The sequence below is a fragment of the Paramisgurnus dabryanus genome, chromosome 7 (assembly GCF_030506205.2).
Source record: "Paramisgurnus dabryanus chromosome 7, PD_genome_1.1, whole genome shotgun sequence".
Lineage (NCBI taxonomy): Eukaryota > Metazoa > Chordata > Actinopteri > Cypriniformes > Cobitidae > Paramisgurnus > Paramisgurnus dabryanus.
In genome coordinates this window covers 39,623,912-39,637,395 of record NC_133343.1, presented here as the reverse complement: position 1 = coordinate 39,637,395, position 13,484 = coordinate 39,623,912, and positions in this window count along the sequence as shown.

Genomic DNA, 13,484 nt, shown 5'->3' with positions numbered 1-13,484 from the left:
TAGTGGTTATTTGTTATTTTGACTTAAAAATACTGCAACCTTATATCTAAAATCATGAGTTATCGTGGATTATGCCTTTCATGGCTTTGAGTATAATCATTGGTGGATTGCAATTCACTCCCTAGCAACCAATCAGAATACCCTAGCAACCATTTAGCAAGAGCTGTATCTTTGTATCAGAACATCGTAGAGATATGGGGTTCGGCTCGTTTGACTTTTTTACACTATTTTAACATTTTGTGACCCAAGTTTTGCCACTGTAAGCACCACAAACATTTCCTTCAGTGTTCTATTTGTCAATGCTTCGTGAGAAGAGAGGGAGACATTTCACTGAATGATAGCACCTTTTTTGCTGATGACTTTGAACAGGTGTGTGAGGTAGCTTATTTTTTATAATTTATTTTGTACAATTCAGCAAAACTACACAGGCATGCCCTGAAAGGTCTTAAGGTCCCAAATCGCTTGAACCCGACTCAATGGCCTTGTAATTCAACTAAACACGGCCATTTCTGAATTGTATTTTACGGTATAAATCTGAAAAACTAATTCTCGTTAACAAATTATCAGAATGACTTAACATTAAGGATGTGACATGTTTGTCCTATAGGTGCACCTGTGTGTAAGCTACATAGTCTGTCTGAACCGTTTCTGACCATCTCTTACGTTTTTCTGGATGCGATGTGGTGTATCAGCCTGGTCGACGACATCTGACATGTTGTATGTGCTTTAATGCTCGAAACCCGGTAAACGCTGCTTGCAGCTTTAATTATTATTATTATTATTAGTTATTATTATTCTGCCGTAAAACGGAACGTGCAGACCAAACCGTAAGGCCTAGAGACTTGAAACTTGGCCAAATGGTAGGACCAAATTTGGGGAGAGGTTGATAGAGTATCAACCCGATTGGCCCATAGGTGGCGCTATAGCGATAACAAACGCGTTGATGGTCATAACTTCCACAAATCTTATCCAAATGTCAAGTGTCTTATATCCCTGGATTCCTTGCGTCAAGGCGAACAAAACGTATATCTCCGATTTCATTTCCGTCATGAATTTTTTTTCGCTATTTTCGATTTTTTCAAAAAAAATAAAAACGAACTCGTCCTAGGTTTTTCGTCCGATCGGAACCGTTCCAGTGCCGACATATTCCTTGGAGTGTGAATATCAAAAGTTATCAAAAAAAAGTTGAACTTTCGACTCGCCGTCGTCAAGCCACGCCCAAACGCCCCCAATGAGCGGAGCCTCTTGATCTTAAATGGCTATAACTTAGGAAGGGAAGGAGGTATCGACACCAAATTTGGTACACATATACAGGGGACTATTCTGAGGTCAGGTGCAAAAAATTGCTTGACCACTAGTTGTCGCTATAACACCACCTCAAATTTGAAGGGCTGTAACTACGGAAATATGGGACCGATCAACTTGACATTTGACAGGTGTGCTCCTGGCCTGGGGTACTATCTATGTTTAAAAGGAATTTTGCGTGACTCAAAAAACATGGCCGTCATCGGCCAATCAAGAAAAAGCAGCTATTAGACAGGGTTAACGGAGGCCGATCGAAATGAAACGCGGTGAGCCTGTTTGTCTCTTGGCCATAAAGGTCTGTGCAGAGTAAGAAAAAATTCGGACTCCGGAGGGCGCTATCACGTTTTTTCAGTGTTTAGGTGATTGTGTATTATGCAGTGTTTCAGATATCAACAAGATCCTTATATCATTTAATAGAGGTACTTAAAATGAACAACTTTTCCTCAAGCAGCACTTGTCTCAGTCGAATCGTTTGTTAGATATTCATCATTTTCTTTGAAACCTACTTTTGCGAACTAGTCCTAGGTTTTTTGACCGATCTGAACCGATCCAGTGCTGGAATAGTCCTTAGACACTGATTATCAATAACTATCAAAAAAAAGTTGAACTTTGCACTCATTGTTGCAACACCACGGTCAAAAGTACGAAGAGGCGGTGCCACAAATACTACAATGGCTATCATTTATGATAGGAATGAGATATCAACACGAAACTTGGTACACATATGTATAGACCCAGGCCAAGGTCACATGCAAAAAATTGCAGAGATTGTCTACTAGGTGGCGCTATAACCTAAGAAAAAATAACGATAACTATAGCATATGTATACAACACATAAATATTTGTCTGACCTACTTTTTATTTTGCACATAACATCTGCTTTCAGATTCTTATAAGGGTCTTTTAGGATAATTACATATCTTAGAAAACATGCCGACCAACAGCCAGCCAGCATTAACCATGTACGAGTCCAGCGTAATGGTGTGCCATTACAACTAAACTGATGGGCCTGTTTGTCTTATGTTCTCAAGTGTCTTTGATGATTTTTGGCTCATCATTCCGGAAATATTTGCATCTAGAACAACGGGAGTTACGTTAACTGTGCCCTAGATCAATGGTTCTCAAAATTATTCCTGGAGGCCCACTGCTCTGCACATATACGAAAGTCTTCTATTTTAAACAAATCTACTTTAATCATCAGTAGAGATTTGTATGAACTGAACTGATTGTGTCAGATGAGAGAAACATACAAAATGTGCCGAGCATTGGGTCTTGAAAAAAAACTGCGGTCCAGTGAGTTGAAAGTACTGCTCTAGATGTTTATGTTTATATGAAAAACAATTGTATGAATTTGCTGTACTATCTGGGCAAATATCAATATGAAACATAAAATAAAATTTTGTCGTTGTATTACTGGATTTGATGTGATGTCACATAGTGAGGTGGGCACCATTTGTAACCTGTATTCTTTATTTCATTTGTAGCTGCTGTTATGTTCCTTTTGTCTATGGGTTTGCATCTGCATGAAAATTATTATAAGATTTAATGATTTGCAGTCATTTACCTCATTACAACTAAAAGACTTGAGGTAATCAATTCAAGCATTTTGAAATGTGACATTTTCAAAAAGGGCCAGACTAAGTATATCTAACTAATTAACTAGTAATGTGAAGCTTATGACAAAATATTAACAGTTTTATTAAGATCAGACAATATATGTCTTTCCAAGACTAGGGCTGGTTGAATAAACATACAGTAGCCATTAAGTAAAGACTGTGTTTTAAGGACTAGTCTGAAGAACTAGTAGTTAGTTAGGGCTAATCAGTCTTACTATTTGGATTTAAATATAATTTAAATAATTTAAATATTTTTTCACATGATACTTGAAGCAGTTATGTTCAATCATGAAGACAAAAATGTATGACTAACTTTGAATACTAGTCTTAGAGATTAATGTTACTGACCATTGGTTTAAATGTAGTTACAGACAAAAATTTAGGTTTATGTTTTAGTTGTCTTACTTGAAAATAGCTTACACTGGCCTACCTTTAAATATATCTGGGCCATAGTTTTGTCTTAAGATGTACACCAGTAATGTTTTTTATAAGGTTTGTTTGTAAAAAGTACCTAAATGTTTTTACATAACTAATGGCTAGTCATGCATCAATTTAAACCTGTGGGAAACAACCCTATGAAGTTATAAAGCTTCAAATGTTGTCTTAGAATTCTTCAAATCCTAAAGACCACTTCACACTGGTCAGACAGACTCCAACAGACGCGTCTGTTGGAGTCTGTCTGACCAGTGTGAAACCCCTGTTGGAAGTTGTTGGATCAAAGTAAATGAGACTTTAGAATGTGGTTGTCTGTTGGTGTCTGTTGGTGTCTGTTGGAGTTGGTAGTTGTCTGACCAGTGTGAACTGGCCTTAAAGGTATGAAAAAGATTGCTGTAAATATGTGGATCCTTAAAGAACAATAATAGGCCAACATTAGAAATAATAACTAATAATCACACATAAAGAGAATAAATATTTGGTTATCAGTAGCTTTAGTATTCTAATCTATTTTCCATAACATAAACACGTCATGCTGTGTCTTATAAAGTTTTCAATAATTGTTTATAGAATTATTGCAATGAAATTGTAATGTTATGATACAATTGGTTATTTTAAATATAAATGTTTACTGAAAACTTACTCTAGCACAGCACGTGTGTGAACACAAGGCAAGGCAAGGCAAGGCAAGGCAAGGCAAGTTTATTTGTATAGCACATTTCATACACAGAGGTCATTCAAAGTGCTTTACATAGAAATGAGAAAACAATATATAAAAGAGAAAAAAGAACATGTAAAAATAATAGATACACAATAAAATCACAATAAAAAAAGATACATGAGAATTTTGAATAACAATTAAAGAAAATTAATGTGATTTTAATAAAAACAGTTTAAAATGTTAAAAAGAATAAAACAGGAGTAAAAGTGGCTTGAGTTAAAGGTGCAGTCAATGTAAAGCAGCACAGTGCTCATTCAGTAAATGCAGAGTTAAACAGATGTGTTTTTAATCTAGATTTAAAAGTTAGTATTCTAATCTATTTTCTATTTTCTATTTACAAATAAGTGCTTAATAGCAAATCTGACTGACATTTGCTTAATGACATCATATTTGTTATTAACTCCATTTGATATAAACAACACATCTGGATCAGTTATGTATGGACATAGCCAGTTGTTAAATATAAAAAATGTACAGCTTTAGTACTATTTTTAGGCCTACTATAATATGACAGAGGCTGTCATCTGAAAAACTTGTATGTTTGCACATCATATCTATGTCAAAGAATATATATGTTCTATAAGAACAATTACTTTTGTTTAAAAAATAGTCTAAAAGATTTAAACAAGCAACCATTTAGTAAGACCTAGATCTCTATGAATTAAAATGACTGTTTCAGATGAGAGAAACATACAAAATGTGCAGAGCATGTTTGTGTATATGTTCCTTTTGTCTATAAAGATATATACGGTTTAATAACTTGCATACCTCACTTTATTTACCTAATTAAAACAGAAAGCCTTCATGGTACTCGATTAAAGGACATGAACATGAATCTGCTAAATGAAATGATATTTGTTATTGACACAATTTAATAACACCATCCACCATTCAGATAACGTATCTGGTTTTGTTTTATTAAATTGTTTCAGTTCTTACACTCAACAACAGTAAAGCCAGTGCAGTACAATTTTCTCTACACTGTATAATACAAATACAAAAACAACTTTGCAGAAGTATAGCTATCACACAGTCATTTTGAAAACGGCCCTGACGAACGGCCCCTAAAGCTTATGACAAAGCATACAAGTATTATTGAGATCTGGCAATATACTCAAATTCCTTATTGTGGTTTTTAGGTGCAATTTTCCGTTATGTCCACTAGATGGCTGTAGAGGATCAATCACTGGCTGACATTTGCACTCACAGAAAACCCAGAAGATGATTACTCTTTAACTAAGTCTACTATTAATAGAACTCTGTACACATTTAAAGGTGCAGTGTGTAATTTTTAGAAGGATCTCTTGACGAAAATGCAAAATGATATACAAAACTATATTATCAGGGGTGTATAAAGACCTTTCATAATGAACCGGTATGTGTTTATTACCTTAGAACGAGACCTTTTTATCTACATACACTGAGGGTCCCCTTACATAGAAGTCACCATTTTGTGCCGCCATTTTTCTACAGAAGCCCTTAACGGACAAATTTTTTTACTAAGTTGTCTCCGACGATGACATGTTTGTCTGGTGGCGGCTACTGTAGCTTCTCTATGTGTTTCAAAAACGAGGGGTGAGCAGTGGACTAAGCCATTGGTTGCAATTCGTGACCTCACCACTAGGTGCCGCTAAAATGTACACACTGCACCTTTAACTTCATGATTTTACTGTTATAATATTAAAATCACATTTAGTGAAAGACTACCACTTAAATTGTTCTGAGTTATCAGTTTTAACACTCATGTCATTTTATGATAGCTGTGAAACGTGAACATAATTTTGGAGGCACTTACACGACATTTGCAGTAAGAATTATATATTTTTTGTTTTTTATAAAAAAAAACTACATACCAAATGAGTGTATAACCGTGTCAATATTAAGTCTTGTTCTTTAACAGTCTTGTTTCTTCTTTCTCAGGTAAACATGTGTGTGTACAATATACAATGCAGAATATCTATATGGCCATGTCCTTAAACGTCTTGTGATCTAAATGGCTTGAACCCCGATAATCGCTGCTAGCAGCTATATTTAGGGTTTCGAGCACGAAGTGCTGAAAACCTATTGTATTTGTCTGTTTTATTATTATTAGGGTTTCGAGCACGAAGTGCTGAAAACCTATTGTATTTGTCTGTTTTATTATTATTATTATTATTATTATTATTATTATTATTATTATTTTTCCGCCATAAAACGCGTCGCCCAGCACAAACCGTAAGTCGTAGAAACTTGCCACTTGGTCAACTGGTTGTATATTAGCAGGCTACTCAGATACAGTGAATCAGCCAAATCGGCCCATAGGTGGCGCTATAGCAATGCCCGACGCGTTGGGGCTCATAACTCCTAAACCGGACATCCTACACTCAAGTGTTTGGTATCATTGTAATCCCTGGCTCCAAACTTAAAAAATGTATATCTCCGATTTCATTTCCGGTATGCAAATTTTTTCGCCAATTTGCATAATATGCATTTCAAGCCAAACTGAACTAGTCCTAGGTTTTTCGCCCGATCGGAATCGTTCCAACGCAGGAGAAATCTGTGGAGTGAGTAGGTAAATAATTATCGAACAGAATGTGTAATTTCGCTTCAGTGTCACTAAGGGGCGCCAAAATTCAATACCGGAAGTAGACTATCTCCAGGAAAATGGCTATAACTCGTGAACGGTTAGAGATATCTTAACGCGGTTTGGTACACATGTGTATCAGCTCACTCCGGGGTCACAGGAAAAAATACGCGGATTTTGGCCACTAGGTGGCGCTATAATAAGCTTGAGGGTCGAAAATGGCTATCACTACACAACCGTAAGCCCGATACACTTCATATTTGGTATGGTGTGTCTTTGTGCAATGTACCATGAGGGTCTAGAAGGACATTGGCGTATCTGCAAAAACATGGCCGTCATCGGCCAATGAAGTGTGAGGGCTGATTTGACAGGGTTAACGAAGGTCGATCGGAACGACACTCACTGTGCTTGTTCGTGTACTGCTCCATAAGGTCTGTAAGAATTATGGTGTCATTTGGCCACTAGGGGGCGTAATACCGTATTTCGGTGCCTGTATCACGTGACGTTTAACATACATACACAAACATGACATCATATGATAGATCGGTTCATGACGAAAAACTTTGCCTCTTGAAGCGTTGCTGTCAATCAAACGGTTCGTTAGTTGTTGGCGATAACGTTCAAACCTACTTTTGCGAACTAGTCCTAGGTTTTTCATCCGATTTGAACCTAACGAAAGCTGATTGATTCTGTGGAGTGGGAGTATGAATAATTATCGAAAAAAAGTTGAAATTTGTATTCAAACACGCAAGGAGTGGCCAAAAACCGAACTGGGCGGAGCTTAAAACATTTAAACGGCCATAACTCGAGAGACGTTTGAGATATCATCATGGGGCTTGAATCATATGTGTAGGCCATCGGTCTAAGGTCGTGATATAAAAAGCTTGCTGATCGGACAATAGGTGGCGCTATACCGGGAAAGATGGCATTAAATACTGTGATTATCCAACGGTTACACTTTATAAGCCTATAACTCTATCTGTGATCAACGAATTTTCATGGGAGTTGCTTTTGTATGATCCTGAACTGTTTTCGAATCCTACGATACCAAGCATGCCAGGTTTCGAATTACGGTTCGATCAGAACTACGTTTTCCCACATAAAAAACAATCACTAATAGCTTCGTAACCGTAACTCCTATCGATTCGAAAACACCATAGGAAGAACAATGCAATAGCTTCTGAACAAAAAAGTATATTGGCGTTATATTAAAATTTCCATCAGAAATGGCCGAAAATTGTGAAAAACCAAAATAGTCCTATAGGTGCACGTGTGTTTAAGCATACATAGTCTGTATGAACCGTTTCTGACCATCTCTTTCGTTTTTGTGTGAAGCTGGATCAGCCTAATCGACGACGTGTGACGTCTTTGATGTGCCTTAATGCTCGAAACCCGGTAAATGCTGCTTGCAGCTTTAATTATTATTATTAGGGTTTCGAGCACGAAGTGCTGAAAACCTATTGTATTTGTCTGTTTTATTATTATTATTATTATTATTATTATTATTATTATTATTTTTTTTCCGCCATAAAACGCGTCGCCCAGCACAAACCGTAAGTCGTAGAAACTTGCCACTTGGTCAACTGGTTGTATATTAGCAGGCTACTCAGATACAGTGAATCAGCCAAATCGGCCCATAGGTGGCGCTATAGCAATGCCCGACGCGTTGGGGCTCATAACTCCTAAACCGGACATCCTACACTCAAGTGTTTGGTATCATTGTAATCCCTGGCTCCAAACTTAAAAAATGTATATCTCCGATTTCATTTCCGGTATGCAATTTTTTTCGCTAATTTGCATAATATGCATTTCAAGCCAAAATGAACTAGTCCTAGGTTTTTCGCCCGATCGGAATCGTTCCAATGCAGGAGAAATCTGTGGAGTGAGTAGGTAAATAATTATTGAACAGAATGTGTAATTTCGCTTCAGTGTCACTAAGGGGCGCCAAAATTCAATACCGGAAGTAGACTATCTCCAGGAAAATGGCTATAACTCGTGAACGGTTAGAGATATCTTAACGCGGTTTGGTACACATGTGTATCAGTTCACTCCCGGGTCACAGGAAAAAATACGCGGATTTTGGCCACTAGGTGGCGCTATAATAAGCTTGAGGTCGAAAATGGCTATCACTACACAACCGTAAGCCCGATACACTTCATATTTGGTATGTTGTGTCTTTGTGCAATGTACCATGAGGGTCTAGAAGGACATTGGCGTATCTGCAAAAACATGGCCGTCATCGGCCAATGAAGTGTGAGGGCTGATTTGACAGGGTTAACGAAGGTCGATCGGAACGACATTCACTGTGCTTGTTCGTGTACTGCTCCAGAAGGTCTGTAAGAATTATGGTGTCATTTCGCCACTAGGGGGCGTAATACCGTATTTCGGTGCCTGTATCACGTGACGTTTGACATACACACACAAACATGACATCATATGATAGATCGGTTCATGACGAAAAACTTTGCCTCTTGAAGCGTTGCTGTCAATCAAACGGTTCGTTAGTTATTGGCGATAACGTTCAAACCTACTTTTGCAAACTAGTCCTAGGTTTTTCATCCGATCTGAACCTAACGAAAGCTGATTGATTCTGTGGAGTGGGAATATGAATAATTATCGAAAAAAAGTTGAAATTTGTATTCAAACACGCAAGGAGTGGCCAAAAACCGAACTGGGCGGAGCTTAAAACATTTAAACGGCCATAACTCGAGAGGCGTTTGAGATATCATCATGGGGCTTGAATCATATGTGTAGGCCATCGGTCTAAGGTCGTGATATAAAAAGCTCGCCGATTGGACACTAGATGGCGCTATAACGGGGAAAATAGCACTAAATACTGTGATTATGCAATGGTTGCAACTTTCACGCCTATAACTTTATCTGTGGTCAAGAGATTTTCATGGGAGTTAGTTTTTTAGCATCCTGAATTGTTTCCGAGTCCTACGATACCAAGCATGCCAGATTTCGCCTTACAGTTAGTTCTGCACAGGAAAATAGCGCTTAAAAAACACGCGCGAATAACTCCGCGAGGGTTATTCCGATCGACTCGAAACGACCATAGGAAGAACATTGCATTACCTTCTGAACAAAAAAGTCTATTGGCGTTATGTTAAAATTTCCATCAGAAATGGCCGAAAATTGCAAAAAACGAAAAATTACCTCAAAATTTGTCGTTTTTTACACATAAATGGTTATATGGAGAGATTTCACTGAATGAGAGCCGTTTTTTTGCTGATAACTAATGTATTTAAGGTTGTATCTTCACCAAACGTATGCATAATGACATGGTACTTGGTAATTCTGATGGCAGTCAGGACCTGAGGGAGCCTTCAGTTTCGGAAGCATATTTTACACGCCTACAACTTTGGCTGCAGTCACCATATTTTTATGGGACTTTTTTCACAGGAGTCCTGAATTGTTGTAGAGTCCAACGATACCAAACATGCCCAGTTTTGCCTTATGCTTAGTCCTGGGGTTACTGTTCACTGTAGGTCCTTGCGGTCTGCTGCGCTGCTGTGTTTCTGTCTTATGTACACGTGTGCAGTCTGTTTGCACCATTGCACCATCCCACGACTCAATGGCCTTGTAGTTCAACTAAACACGGCCATTTCTGAATTGTATGTTACATTATAAATCTGAAAAACTAATTCTAGTTAACAAATTATCCTCATAACGTCACATTAAGGACATCACATGTTTGTCTTGTAGGTGCACCTGTGTGTAAGCATACATAGTCTGTATGATCTTTTTTTGACCATCTGTTTCATTTTTCTGGAGCGAGGTGGTCTATCATTCATTGTGGCTGTGTTCTGGTGTAACTGCTCCGCCTGGTAAGCGACGTGTGAGGTTTTTGACGTTGCCTTAAAGCTCGAAACCCGGCAATTGCTGCTTGCAGCTTTAATTATTATTATTATTATTATTATTATTATTATTTTTCCGCCATAAAACGCGTCGCCCAGCACAAACCGTAAGTCGTAGAAACTTGCCACTTGGTCAACTGGTTGTATATTAGCAGGCTACTCAGATACAGTGAACCAGCCAAATCGGCCCATAGGTGGCGCTATAGCAATGCCCGACGCGTTTGGGCTCATAACTCCTAAACCGGCCATCATACACTCAAGTGTTTGATATCATTGTAATCCCTGGCTCCAAACTTAAAAAATGTATATCTCCGTTTTCATTTCCGTCATGAAAAATTTTCCGCTATTTTTGATTTTGTCGAAAAAAATAAAAACGAACTAGTCCTAGGTTTTTCGCCCGATCGGAATCATTCCAGTGCTAAAATGTTCCTTGGAGTTTGAATATCAATAATTATCAAAAAAAAGTTGAACTTTCGACTCACGGTCAACATGCCACGCCCACACGTCTGAATTGTGGGCAGGCACTAGAACATTATTGGCTATAACTGGGGACAGGAATGAAGTATCAACACGACACTTGGTACTTGTGATGAGAGTCATGGCCTGAGGTTTCATGCATCGTTTCGTCACAGCGCCACCTAGTGGTCATACGAATCGAATAATGCTTATAACTTCGGCTGAGTTTAACGTATTTTCATGCAACTTTTTTCCTTGGAGTCCTGAATTGTTGCCGAGTCCAACGATACCAAGCATGCCAGGTTTTGCTTTACGGTTGGTTCTGCACAGGAAAATAGCGCTTAAAAAACATGCGCGAATAACTCCGCGAGGGTTCCTCCGATCGACTCGAAACAACCATAGGAAGAATATTGTATTACCTTCTGAACAAAAAGTTCTATTGGCATTATGTTAAAATTTCCATCAGAAATGGCCGAAAATTGCAAAAAACGAAAAATTTACTCCAAATTTTGTGTTTTTTACACATAAATGGTTATAACTCCGCAACGAAATGATATTTTTTTACCAGATTTGATACGCTGATGTCTGAGCAGAGTCTGAGGCAATACAAAAAAAATGGTATGCCTGCACCACTAGTTGGCCTCATAATTGAACAAAACCTTTGACGTTGAGCTAGCAAAATGGTCATACAACAGTTTTTTTCACTAAACTTAAGTGTATAGCCATGATACTAGCTAGATGTAACACATTCATGACGTTGCATGCACAAGTTTTTCATAGCGCCACCTAGTGGTTATTTGTTATTTTGACTTAAAAATACTGCAACCTTATATCTAAAATCATGAGTCATCGTGGATTATGCCTTTCATGGCTTTGAGTATAATCATTGGTGGATTGCAATTCACTCCCTAGCAACCAATCAGAATACCCTAGCAACCATTTAGCAAGAGCTGTATCTTTGTATCAGAACATCGTAGAGATATGGGGTTCGGCTCGTTTGACTTTTTTACACTATTTTAACATTTTGTGACCCAAGTTTTGCCACTATAAGCACCACAAACATTTCCTTCAGTGTTCTATTTGTCAATGCTTCGTGAGAAGAGAGGGAGACATTTCACTGAATGATAGCACCTTTTTTGCTGATGACTTTGAACAGGTGTGTGAGGTAGCTTATTTTTTATAATTTATGTTGTACAATTCAGCAAAACTACACAGGCATGCCCTGAAAGGTCTTAAGGTCCCAAATCGCTTGAACCCGACTCAATGGCCTTGTAATTCAACTAAACACGGCCATTTCTGAATTGTATTTTACGGTATAAATCTGAAAAACTAATTCTCGTTAACAAATTATCAGAATGACTTAACATTAAGGATGTGACATGTTTGTCCTATAGGTGCACCTGTGTGTAAGCTACATAGTCTGTCTGAACCGTTTCTGACCATCTCTTACGTTTTTCTGGATGCGATGTGGTGTATCAGCCTGGTCGACGACATCTGACATGTTGTATGTGCTTTAATGCTCGAAACCCGGTAAACGCTGCTTGCAGCTTTAATTAGGGTTTCGAGCACGAAGTGTTGAAAACCTATTGTATTTGTCTGTTTTATTATTATTATTATTATTATTAGGGTTTCGAGCACGAAGTGCTGAAAACCTATTGTATTTGTCTGTTTTATTATTATTATTATTATTATTATTATTATTATTATTATTTTTCCGCCATAAAACGCGTCGCCCAGCACAAACCGTAAGTCGTAGAAACTTGCCACTTGGTCAACTGGTTGTATATTAGCAGGCTACTCAGATACAGTGAATCAGCCAAATCGGCCCATAGGTGGCGCTATAGCAATGCCCGACGCGTTGGGGCTCATAACTCCTAAACCGGACATCCTACACTCAAGTGTTTGGTATCATTGTAATCCCTGGCTCCAAACTTAAAAAATGTATATCTCCGATTTCATTTCCGTCATGAAAAATTTTCCGCTATTTTCGATTTTGTCGAAAAAAATAAAAACGAACTAGTCCTAGGTTTTTCGCCCGATCGGAATCATTCCAGTGCTAAAATGTTCCTTGGAGTTTGAATATCAATAATTATCAAAAAAAAGTTGAACTTTCGACTCACGGTCAACATGCCACGGCCACACGTCTGAATTGTGGGCAGGCACTAGAACATTATTGGCTATAACTGGGGACAGGAATGAAGTATCAACACGACACTTGGTACTTGTGATGAGAGTCATGGCCTGAGGTTTCATGCATCGTTTCGTCACAGCGCCACCTAGTGGTCAAACGAATCGAATAATGCTTATAACTTAGGCTGAGTTTAACGTATTTTCATGCGACATTTTTCCTTGGACTCCTGAATTGTTGCCGAGTCCAATGATACCAAGCATGCCAGGTTTTGCTTTACGGTTGGTTCTGCACAGCAAAATAGCACTTAAAAAACATGCGCGAATAACTCCGCGAGGGTTCATCCGATCGACTCGAAACAACCATAGGAAGAATATTGTATTACCTTCTGAACAAAAAG